This window comes from Lycium ferocissimum, chromosome 4, assembly GCF_029784015.1.
Source record: "Lycium ferocissimum isolate CSIRO_LF1 chromosome 4, AGI_CSIRO_Lferr_CH_V1, whole genome shotgun sequence".
Lineage (NCBI taxonomy): Eukaryota > Viridiplantae > Streptophyta > Magnoliopsida > Solanales > Solanaceae > Lycium > Lycium ferocissimum.
Genome location: NC_081345.1, coordinates 28,093,972 through 28,106,907, shown reverse-complemented (window position 1 = coordinate 28,106,907; position 12,936 = coordinate 28,093,972). Strand labels below are relative to the sequence as shown.

General features: G+C 34.3%; 1 pseudogene; it reads left to right on the top strand.

The window, feature by feature from the left end:
• The first annotated feature begins 2,966 nt into the window (after positions 1 to 2,966).
• Positions 2,967 to 6,968, top strand: LOC132054533 (immune-associated nucleotide-binding protein 9-like; annotated as a pseudogene).
• Positions 6,969 to 12,936: the final 5,968 nt, after the last annotated feature.

The following is a 12,936-nucleotide window of genomic DNA, read 5'->3' as shown; positions in this document are numbered from 1 at the left end:
TGGAAGAAAAATTCGTGCAAGGGCCTGTATATACTTGGGCAATTTAAAGCAGCAAACTGTTCCCGTGACAGTTTATGTCCCTGGACGGAAACGCGAATATCTCTCTACTCCGATGTTGTATCGTTGAACGGTAAAATGATCTGGAAACTAGACTCGTAGACCTTCGATTTGGTAGGTGGATCACCCCGTAACTCAGAGTAGATTGAGAGAAAAACTCCGAGACATCTGACCCAAATTTCAGTGAAATTTACAAACTTAACTTGCTACTCCCTTTGTCGACTTTTGTATTACAACTCGTTTGACTTCCAAACTTAACAAACGACCATTATACGATTAAAAACTTCATATTATTATTTTCTTAGCATGTGAAGAACTCCTAATCTCACCCAAAAGTACAAATTATCATATTCCCAACTTGCCGACTTTTGACGAAACTCATGCTTCTTTGATTCATTCACCGTCTAAATCTTCCACCACTTACTAATATTATTTATAGACTCTTGTAACCATTTATATTAATAAGCTAAATCCTTTTTAACTTCAAGATAATTTTTTTTTTGAACTTGCGTCGACTAACTCATGATGCGACTTTAACGTGCGAAAATCTGAGGTGTAACAAGTCAAGCTACTTTCCACATCGCTCGGAATCCTGTTTTCCATGAACGGACCAACCATGTGGAGCTTGACTGCCATTTTGTGCGACAACAACTTCAATCTGGTCTGATCTCTTTATCATCTCTTCTGTCGAAGCTTCAGTTGGCAGATTTATTTACCAAACCTCTCTCAGGGGTTTCTCATCACGGTCTGTTGAACAAATTAGGGGTTTCTTCTCTAACCTCCAATTTGAGGGGGGATGTTGGAGAGAAACTCTCTCATACCTCCACTTTTGAAGATTCAGACAACATTGAGACAAAGAATCTAAGAGAGATAGAGAATCTAGGTAGTTCTATGATGAGCTTTGGAAATATCAGATCTGTGTTGAGAACAAAAGAAAAGCTTGGGCTCGGATCTGTGTTGAGAACAAAAGAAGAGCTTGGGCTAATTGTGAACAAACGTTTGGGCTCAAAAGAAGAAAATACATCAGCACACATACGAGGCCCAAATATCAACACACGTACAAGGCCCAAATATTAGAAGAATGAAAATGCACAGATATGCAAATGTATAGAATCCTATGTAGGAATAATTATAAAATGTACAGGTGTAGAAAAGAACAAAAAATAATTATAGCATAGCTGTAAGTTAGTTACTAAGTATTTTTATTTGCATTTACATACATAGTCCCTAGTTCAGATTGTATAAATACATGTACATGATAATTTGATCAATACAAGGAAAATTTCACAAAGTCCTCGTCTCCAATTTCTTTCATAACTATAGACTGTTACCTCAAATTACCTTTTTAAACAAAAGATAAACTCAATTAAACATTCAGCGACTATTGAGTGTCCCAACTCTCCCAAGGTAGAATTTAAGCTGTTTACGTAAGAAGTGAGTGATTGTGTTGGATAATGAAAGCCACTGCATGAACTCTTTACTGTTTTCCCAAAAAAGAGCTTTATATATTCTAATCCATTGCTCAAACTCTCTGTATTACCAACTGCAGCCTCTTTGTCAAGGTCAGCAAAACGTTGTTTTCCTCCCTTTCCTCTTTTCTTTTTTGTCTATCGAATAAGAAGTTTTTTTTTCTTGATACGAATTTGGCCTATTACGTTAGTGTATTAAACATGATGTGGGTAATTCCTTCTGCTGCGGTTCTAGTTTAAACTGAATTTATAGTTTCGGATTTAAGTCGTTGTGCATATATGCGAGCAAGCTGACCTGAACATAACACTTACAGAGTAAAAGAAGCAAGCATAAATGTTTGCGGCAATATCTCTTGCATGTACACAGCACAATATATATAGGGAAAAAAAGAATTTCTTGCGCGAGTGTTGTGGTTGACTATGTTATAAGTAGAAACTAAATTCTACCTTATTTGGACCGATGTTGAACAAATCATATGTATCAAGCGGTAAGTTTTATGTTTCTTGTTGGGAATAAAATAGCCCCGCAAAAATAATATTCACGTTATTAGTGATAAACGCGGAACACTAATTTATGGTTAAATTAGCAAGAATAAAATGCGAATAATGACACCAAGGTTTTACGTGGAAACCCTTCGAATAAGGGAAAAACCACGGCCAGTTATGAAAAATCGATATCACTATAGCAAGGAATTTTTACATCTGTGTAGTAACGAGTATAAATACTCCTAAGACCACTACACCCACAAAAGAAAAACACTCTTTTGATTTTTCCCACCTTACTACAATATCACTCACACTCTATTTTTCTTCGCCGCGGTATTTTCTTACACGATCATGGAATACCTCACTTTGCTCTCACTCTCGGATGTATTGTCCGAGATTTTCTTGGTGTCCTTTCCAAATGAAGCTTAGAACTCTATTTATAAGCTTCGGAAAACGCGTGAACGATGCCGCGTGAACGGTACACGCGTGAACGATATCACGCGTGAACGATCGAACCGCGTGAACGGTACATAGCGAAACAATATCACCGCGTGAACAGAACCGCGTGAACGGTATCATACGTGAACATTGAACGATGAAAGCGTTTTATACGCGTGAAAAGTACCACGCGTATTTACTATTCAACTCTGGTGGGCCCCACATGTCTGAGGGACCTACTCAACATTTACTTCATGAACTCCTGGTTCTTTTCGCTGATGTTTTTCTAAAATAGGGCACGAATCTAGTTTAGATTCTGTGGTCTTGAGACTTGCATGGGGGTAAAATATTACTATAGTTTGATTACTACTTGGCTTATTCAGTATGCGTTGATTATAATCTAATTCTCTTTAATTTAAAGGCCAAATAAGCTGATTTCTTAGGTTTATCATCCGCATCTAAGTAGGCGTTTGGACATTAATCGAGTGACATTTGAAATGAACTAGTATTTGAAGTTAAGTTCAAAAGGGTATTTGGAAATTGAGGTTACGTTTGGTCATGCATTTTACTTGAAAGAGTGTTGAAGTTTTGTGATTTTTTTTTTTTAATTTTTGCTCAAAGCATTGAAAAATTGACACAATGTATCCATACAGGTCTTCGAAAAAGAAAAAAACTTGAAGCATAGCAAAAGTAAATATTGTCCAAACCAAACAAAGTGACAAGTTCTTTTAGCTGTTAGTTTTACCTGTTACTATTGTTGCAGTAAGAGTTCAATTGGACTCTGTTCCAGTAGCTTCTGAACACTATATATGCATTTTTTACAACCATTGGCAGTGGCGTTGAGTTTTGATCTGTGACTTCTGTGTGTAAAATTATGAGGTCTTAACTCCAGAGTTTCATATCTTATGTTGCTGATCTACTTTAAATATTGAATAGAATTACAGAGCCTGCCTCTGATTTGATAGTTTTGAACTTGTAAAATGCCAAGAATACGTAGAAACTATATACGTTGATTATCAATTGGAAGGGTTAAATTGCTTAGTTCTCATTCTTGAATGTTCAGTTCTCACTTCTATTATCCAGACACATTAGTTTTATTGTATTTCTCTTAACTTTGTCTTTCGTCAACTGCATTTTTTACTTTGCTGTGTCATCCTTAACTCTGTTCCTGTTCTGTCGAAGATAATTTGATTTCAATAAGGTAAAATGGGTGGAATTTCAGTTGCTGATGATTGGGAAGTTACTACAAACGAAGCTCGGACACTAGTTCTTCTGGGGAGGACAGGTAATGGTAAAAGTGCTACTGGGAATAGCATTCTATGAAGGAAGGCTTTCCGGTCAAAGTCTAGGTCTTCCGGTGTAACAAGTTCTTGCGAACTTCAGAGTACGCAATTGGAAGATGGACTTCCGATTGATGTCATTGATAAGCCAGGTATAGCCAAATACTTTCGAAACTTTAATGAGCTTGATTAGCATTTTCAGCTACTTCTAACCACTAAGAATTCCAAGAAGGATCTGCCCTTCATTCTTAATCAATGGAAAGCTTAAGTTTTCTGTACTAATGTGTTTATGATTTGTGGCATAAAGCATTTGTGTATAATATGTATTAATACCATATATCTATGCACTTAATGTGATGTTCTTTAAACTCTTACACAAAAGTTGCATCCGTTCTGTTTTTATGAATCATAAGTGGCAGATTGTTGTGTTGCTTCAATCAACAACAACATACCCAGTGGGGTCTGGGTGGGTGGGGTGTACGCAGACCTTGCCCCTACCTTTGTGGGATAGAGTGGCTGTTTCCGATAGTCCCTTGGCTCAAGAACGTCGTTTTCCGGAACAGTTTAAAAAAATGCAAGAATAAAAAAGTTATGATGAAAATACTGAAGAAACAAAAGTACTAACAGCAAAAATAAGAGATAACCAAAGTAAAAGAAACAACAAAAGTAATAAAATTGAAGAATAAGATAATGCCTAGTAATACGGATACCGCTAAGCGAGCAGATAACGGTAAGGGAGCAGCTTGATGATATGTTTCTGCAAGCCTTTCATAAAATTTACCTTGTAAAAATCTCATAATTTAAACTGCTTCTTTTAAGCCTTTTACTAGTTTTTGGAGCTAATTGTTTTCCCTTCTCAAGATGTTGATTTCTATTTAACCTGTATTTTAGTGTCCTATTCTAAACGGGCTAATTTAGAGTAGCTGGTAATCTTCGATGCATCAAACTTGCCGTAGTTGCATTATGATATTGAAAGAGTCTAAAGACCTGAATAAGTTTCTGTTGTAGAGAAAAAATTAAATTGCTGCATCTTACTTCAGTTTGTGCTGTATTCTTCATATAATTTGTGAAGTTACTGATAGCTATGATTGTGTGAATGGCAGGCTTATTTGATTTTTCTTCGGAGCCAGAAGTTGTTGTTAAAGAAATAGTTAAGTGCATTGAGTTGGCCAAGGATGGCATCCATGCTGTTCTTTTAGTTTTCTCAGTACGAAATCGCTTTTCAAGAGAAGAACAAGCTTCTGTCCAGAGCTTTCTGGATTTCTTTGGGAACAAAATGCGTGAATACATGATTGTGGTCTTCACTGGAGGAGACGAGCTTGAAGATGGTAACGAGACTTTGGAGGATTACTTGGGTCAGGCCTGCCCTGAACCTTTAATGGTAATATACTTTTTGCCGAAATCTAATGTGCGATGTATGCTCTATAGACTTCGGAATTAGCATTCCAACTTTTTGAATGGTTCTTTTTAAGATGTTTCTTTGTTATTATCAAACTTTGGTTTTCTTGATCTTTAAAACGTACTTATGCTTGAGAATAATTCACCTTCGCTTGTTATGCCTCTCGTTATCATACAGTGTCTATGCATAAGGTTGAAGATAGCTATTGCTTAATCTGTTTTTACGCTCTTATGCTAGGTCATTCGCCTAAAGCTTGTTCCAAAAAATTGTGTTACCATTGCAGGACACTCTTTAACTTATGTGATAATAGACAAGTGGTTTTTGACAATAAGACTAAAGATCCCCAGAAGAAAGCTGACCAGCTGAGAGAACCTATGTCACTCGTGAATCTGGTATTGGAAAAGAATGCTGGACAGCCATACACCAATGAATTTTTCAAAGAATTTAAGGTATGTATCATTATATGTAAGACTTTGTTGGATTATTTTCAACATTGTCTTTGGCACTTGTCAGTGAAGGGAGTAGTAGTGTTTGTTTTTTATGCCGCATTTATTGAACGTGAAACTCATAACCAGGCATTGGAGGGTAATTTCTTGGTTGATGATTCTGTGGATAAGATCAGTGAGTTGCAGGGGCCAATGTCAATGTCTTACAAAGATCAGCTTAGGCGACTTAATTTAGCAGTATGTGTCCTTATTAAATAACTTTTGCTTCTTTTACTAGTTGATCAGTTTGTCCATTGTAGTCATTTCTTGAGCTAGTGTCTTCATAGTCAAACGACACATGACATGGCTAGTATTTCTAGCCTATTGAGCCTGTCACTAGTCTCAAAATTCTTTGGAGCTAGTCAACAATATATTTTGTAGTTGAAAATTTTATTAAAGAAGTTGTTGATGTTGTTTCTGCCTGCTGCCTTTTAAGACCAAGCTTAGTAGAGAACAAAATTTTGCTATAAATGGACCAAAAGAAAAAGATTTTGCTATAAGCATTTGCAGGGTCCTGCCATTTCTCAATCCTTACTTTCATGTGTCTGGATTTGCCATAGTGTGTCATTTGCTTGTAACATTTAGGAATAGCCTCTTTCAAGTAGAATATTCCTTGCACTATCTGTGTGTCATTTGGTTGTAACTCTCTCCTTGGGAACATACTAAAAGAATTGGTCTAGAATTTGCTCGAGTGTTTTTGCACCACCGCTGCTAAATTGTCATATCATATGGTACATTAGTTGTGGAAAACTTTTCAAACAGTGACAATGATTGTAGCTATTCTTTTCCAACAATCTCACCTAAAGCTGAGGGAAAAATACATCAAAGTCTTATGTTTTACGTACTTTATCTTTTAGCTACAGATAATGGCTTTGATCCTGTATTTGCATATTTAACAGGTAGAATTTAAGCTAAAGGACGTCACACGTAGGCTTCTAGAACAATTGGCAATGGAGCGTGCTGCAAGGTTAGCAGCAGAACAAAAAGCAAAAGCAGATCAAACTAAATCACAGGATGAGATGCGTCAGTTGAGAGAACAGTTGGAAAGAGCCGAAAGAGTGGCTGATGAATTCAAAGGGCAAATGAACCGGAATTGGTGGTCAGATTTAATGGATCAGCTGTGCGCCTTTTGGAATAAACTCACCTCACATTGAGTTTATGTTTGCACTTGCTGTCTTATGTGAAATGGAGCATCTTTCGGAGGTTAAAATGTGGTAGCCTCGGTGTTTTTGTTTGTTGCTACTTCTCATGTGCCGTGTGGAGGGGTGGAAATTTCTGTCAATGCCTATTTCTGTGGACTTTTTTACTTCTTTGCAAATGTGCTAGTTAAAGGTCTGAGCGAACGTACTTAATATTTCAGCTTTTTGTCTTCTCTATTCTTGAACATCTCATAGCATATATGTGCAGAATCTATATGATATGAAATGCATTTGTTTAGATGCACAAATACAGGGGTGAACTGGTGCACTTTGCCAATTTCTTCATGATTTTGGAACTGTGCGTTTGGTTTTGTTTCAGCATTATTTTGTTCATAGGAGTGTAAGATAAAGTTACGGAGTTCTTGTACAAGGGATAAGTCTACTGATTTGGTCTAACAATCTTGAGAGGCACCTCCCAACTCATGTATGTCCAGAGAGGACTTGTTGCGGAGTGACTATTTGATGCTTTGAGAGAAAATAATTGGGTTGAAGCCTCTTCAATCCTAAAAAATATGCACTTAGGGGTGGCAAAATTAGCCTATGAAAGTATGATCTGCTCCTATGTCGCTGACGCTGACACTCTTCAAAATTGTTGTTGGGTCTGTGTCGGATCTGACACGGATGTGGCAACATTTTTATTCCGCTCTAGTTTCGGTTGGTTAATGCTCCGCCCAAGTTCAGCTTGGTGATTTACAAGAATGGCCTTGGGGTGGGTGCAGGGGCGAATTTAGGCATAAAAAATGGGTCACGTGAACACATGGTCATCCGACTAAACTCGGTATATTATATACATAATTCTTAAAATATATCTAATATTAACCGAAGGAACACATGGTCAAACTAGACTAAGTGGAGCACTGGTTAAGCGCTAGGTTTAATCCCTTAAGGTCATGGGATCGAACCCAACTAAATACACTTTCTTTTATTTTATTTTTAATTTTATTTAAAATGGTGAACTCATTCCTTTTATTTTATTTTTAATTTTATTTAAAATGGTGAACTCATCCTCTTAAAATCCTGGATTCGCCTCTGGGTGGGTGGTTTTGAACTTTTGACTTTGCTTACCCAATGGCAGAACTTCAAGTTTTGACTTTTGATCTAGAAGGTTTATCTTTGGAGCAAGCGTGAGTGAAAAGTTCTAAATCACCCTTGAGAAAGGTCATTGGGTATAACTTCCTGTGGGCCACGTATATAGTCTCAATTGACCCTTGAGAAATTAAGGCCAGAAATTAATGACTATAGGAGTAGCATAAAGATTTGGAAGACAAAGCTTGGACTAAGGTCCCTTGGGCACACCAATATTCTATAATTGACATAAAACTCTGAATATATATCGTGAAAATACAAGGGCTACAATTCAGGCCAAGCAACACATGAAGCTTAAGTCAGGGATTGTTCCCAAATTAAAACTATGATTTGGACTGCTTCACATGCTTTTGCCTATTTTAGTATTTTACTCTGCTTTTGTTCCATCATTATCCGTCTTTAGTTTGTCTATACTTTCTTTGATACAGCTGCTACAATTCCTATCTTTATTATACTTTCATGTTCACATTCATTTTTCTTGTCATGGGGACCAAAGTTCCTTTCTTTTCACGGACAAGATTGATGGCTTTTTTTTTCTTCTGTTGTTGCTTTCGTTAGTTTTCATTATTGGTAGCTTCTAAACAATGTCAACATAAAACAATTTATCCGATTACCTAAAATATACTATACATGTAACTATTTATAATAATTGAAATGATTAATCTGAAAATAAGTTAATAAACCCAATGCCATGAGCCAAACTGATTTAGCTGGTAAAAAATTTCAGAAATTTTCAATACCATTCATATATTCAAGTTAAATCCTAGGATGTTATTTGAGAGTTTAAACCCAAATAACTCCGTCGTTTATTTTGTTGGCTAATTTCGTCTATAAGACATGATGCTGACAAAGTTCTCCAAGTCTTGATGAGCGTTTTCGGTCTTTTATGGACTCAGATTGAAAGATGTAATACTATATGTCTATTTGATTCTTCTATGAATAATTTTCTAATTTAAGTTTTATTCGTAATTATATAAAAGCTGCAATATTCTAAATAAAAAAAATGACAATACAAGCTCATCATAGCTTATACCATAATTTTAGGCCCGTTTATAACACATGCAAGGCTTGAAAACGTTTGTCTTGAAAGTTGAAGTGATTTATTTAGTAGTATTTCGCAATTTTCTTAATCACATTTACATTCGGATGGTTCAACATCAACCATGACTTTTCTCACGAAATAACCTTTTTTTTTTTTTCATACGGGCACTTAGATATTAAATAGGTGTTTTTTTTTTTTTTTTTTTTGTGAAGTTATAAACTGGTAGGGATCATGGATTCTTCTTCTTTTCACCGGTTCTTCGACTTTTTAATTTCTACATTATATGTATAAATTTTATACTATTTAACATGACATGCATATTAATGAGAGCATAATTATAGGTACTACCTAAAAGATTGTACTGAGTTCAAATCAAATTATATGGAAAAATTTAAAAGAAGTTGACCCATAACGTGCTATAGGTTTTCAAAAATACATCAAAAGTTAAAAAGAGAATTTGTTATTATGAGCTCGTGGACATCATTGATGAAATAGAATGTCTACTTATTCTTTTTTTGGCACAAATTCCACGGGAAAAAGGAAGGCAAACCATAATAATTTGTGCCATCTTCAAATAAAGCATGGTTTTCATCATTGTTAATTTGCATTAATCATATCTGTGATATGACACGAGGCTTAGCTTTCAGGGAAAATCATTTTTGTTAATACTTTTTCTCTTTTCTCATAAAATAACCACAAACATATGCATGTGCTCTAGAAGGATAACCATAATTAGATAATTACATTAAATAAAATCACACAAAAGTATTCCTTTATAAAATATTTTTAGTTCTTAGTATGAGCACTAGTTGTTTTGCAAAGTATTTGCAAGAAGAATACATAAAACCTAATGAGTGAGAGGTTTCAGCTTTTCGTTTATAACTATTGTAATTCTTACTCAATATTTGCTAGCTCCTAGTGACATACGGATATTACTTTCACACTTATCTCTCGATTGTTTGGCCTAACATTGAAGCATGAGAGTGAAAATATGAAGATATAAATTAAATTTTAATTTTAATGGCAATACTTGGTGCGAGCTCATACGTTCTATTTTTGTGGGCATGATTATTTTGAGAACAATATGTGCTCGTGGGCTGGATAAACTGTCTAATCAATCTTATATCAAACAAATTATTGAGATGTGCACAAAATAAGTTGTAAACAATCTTATATAAAACAAAAAAAAATTCACGCTTTGTACCTCTATAACTAGTAACACCAAAAACAAAAACAAAAAACCACAGCCGTTTCACTATAGTCGGTACATTATTAATTTAAATCCGATTAAAATAATTAAGTGAAACAATTATTCTCTTAAAATAATTATTTACAAACAAAATGTTTTTGTAAAACCAATGTTCTTTCTTTGATGAATCCTAAGAAGTCAAAGGTCCCTGAATTCTTGTGGACCGAAACCTTGGAATTGCAAATATTCTAGGCGCAGTGATCATGAATTATTTAATTTACAAGTTTCAAAAGATTGGTCAATGAAAGTATTCTCATGTCAGAAATTGAATTGTAGACACTGAACAAAATAATCAATAATATGCTTGGATAAGATCAAACTGTAAATTACGTAAACTATCTCTGGTAAACTAAGAAGATTGGTCACTGGTCCCTATTATCTCAAAAAAAAAATTAAAAAAAAAATGGCCATAGGCAGTGTTTACATTAAATTACTAAATTTTAGTACTATAATCAAGGGATAAAATTAGGAGGAGTATTTTTATAATAATATATGCAAACATATATGTTCTGTATCAAATTTATAAATACTGACTTGATTAATTTTGTTCGTTGTAATCTCAAAGTTGACCATGTCTATCTATCGTCACTCCCATTAAGCTCTTTCCAACTTCAGAGTGCATCTTTTTTGAAAAAGAAAAAAATTAAAAAAATCTGGGAGCCACCTTATCAAATTGCCAACTAAAAGTAGGAGAAATTATTTACAGTTGAAGATATTTCCCGAGCATGTTCTCGCCCTTATTCTTCCATCATTTCTTCTCTTGCTTTTTCTTTTCGGATGCAATTAACTCGATGGTGTATTGCACGGTTTACACCAATTAATTATCACTTTTGATATATAAAGCAAAATATTTCATTTTTATCAAAAAAAAAAAAAAAAAAAAAAAACTTATTCACACTTGGTATTTTTACTAATCCAATAGATACATGACGTTCGTCTTTGTATGTATTATTATCACCTAAAATATATATGACTAGTTAAAACATGTTTTCGCCTTCAGCCTTGTCATTACATTAAGGACGTATTTGGTTGGTCAAAATATTTTGACAAATATTTTTCTAGAAAACAAAGTTGATTAAAATAGGAAAATGACTGCCTTGATGAAAATAATAAAATAAAAAAACAACTTTTTTGGACTAAATATTTTGTGCATGCTTAATAAGCATTAAAAAGGTAAGAAAATCTTTTTTTTCCAGCAAAATCATTTTCCTTCCTACCGAACACATCCTTGAGTGATTTTTTTTTTTTTTTTTTAAATCTCTTCGTCCGATCCTCCACCCATCCTCCTTTTTGGATATGTAACTGCATATATTTAGCCACAATTAAAGGCAGGATATTTCAGCATCCACCAAAAGTCTTTGGATTAGATAACAATCTGTAACATGAAATGTTCTAATAACATTGTTGTTGGGGTCATTGATAACAACAAGAACCTCTCCAACTCCTTTTTTAAATTAGGAAACATCTCAAACCTGCTCATTGATGATGATGGAACAACCTATAACTTTTTATTTTTTATTATTACTAATGTAAAGTTGGTGGGTAAAATGATTAGAACCTCACTTTAGTAGCAACCCTTTGCAGGTTCCACAATAGAATAAAGCTATTAGACAACTTGTACTTTGTTGAAAAAGAGAAACATCTTCATACAAACACTTGCTTTACGTGCTGTAACAGTATTTTTCCTGCCGTTTTTTTTTTTTTTTTTTTGTGTAATCTGTTTAAATTATTTTGGGTATAATCTTTTCCTCTTTTTGTAAAGAGAATGCTTTTAAGATCAAAATATATCTTTGTTCTTTTTCTCAAGTCACTTTAGATTTCTTATCGCTCGATAGATGCTTCTTTTGTGTTTATTTTTCGAAGTCATTGCTCAATTAGAGAGTGATATACATATCCATTAAATCATGGTCTAGTTCCCCCCCCCCCTTTCACATTGTAAATTAGAGAGCGAAAATGTTTAACTAATCAAATAGTAGAACTCATTGAAAATTGAACTCCTGACATTACAACTTAAATTTTAGTCTTTAAATTAACTTATGTGTAGCAACCAAAGCTAGCTTACTAATGTAATTTTTTTATTTTGAAAAAAGAAGGGGAAGGATGAATGTTGAGGTGGAATAAGCTATTCTCAGTGCGGCATTACCTTAAATTGGAGTTCGACATTAAAGTGGAAACACACATCTTTTGAGGATAAAAATACACCAATTTGGAAAACAATGAGGACTATTTTTAATTACAAATAAAGGACAATTTTGAATCTATGTCGAAAGTTAAGGGACAATGTTGGACCTCTTTTTGGCTAAATTTTGTAGTGGCTTACTTTTTGGACCCACATGAGCAAATTCAAAATGTGTGAGAAAAGAAAAAATGATTATAATTAGTTAAACACCATCACTAAAATCCTCAAGGTTTTTCGTCATTAAGAGAAATTACCCTTGTTCCTAAGAAAATCATTATATAATTAGTTAAACACCAGCACTGAAATCCTCAAGTTTTTTTGTCATTAGAGAAATTACCCTTGTTTCTAAGACATTTCAAATGAAATGTTTTACAAAAATACCACACTTTGGGATCATCTTCACGTAAAGAACCAAAATATAGTTGGAAACAAAAGCACAACAAATGCCCGACAGAGCATTTATTAACACGTTAAGCTTCACATCACCTAAAAAGAAATGAAAATGACAACAGTATAGATTTACACGAATTTTTCAGAAGAAAATATATCAATAACTTGTAACGAAGG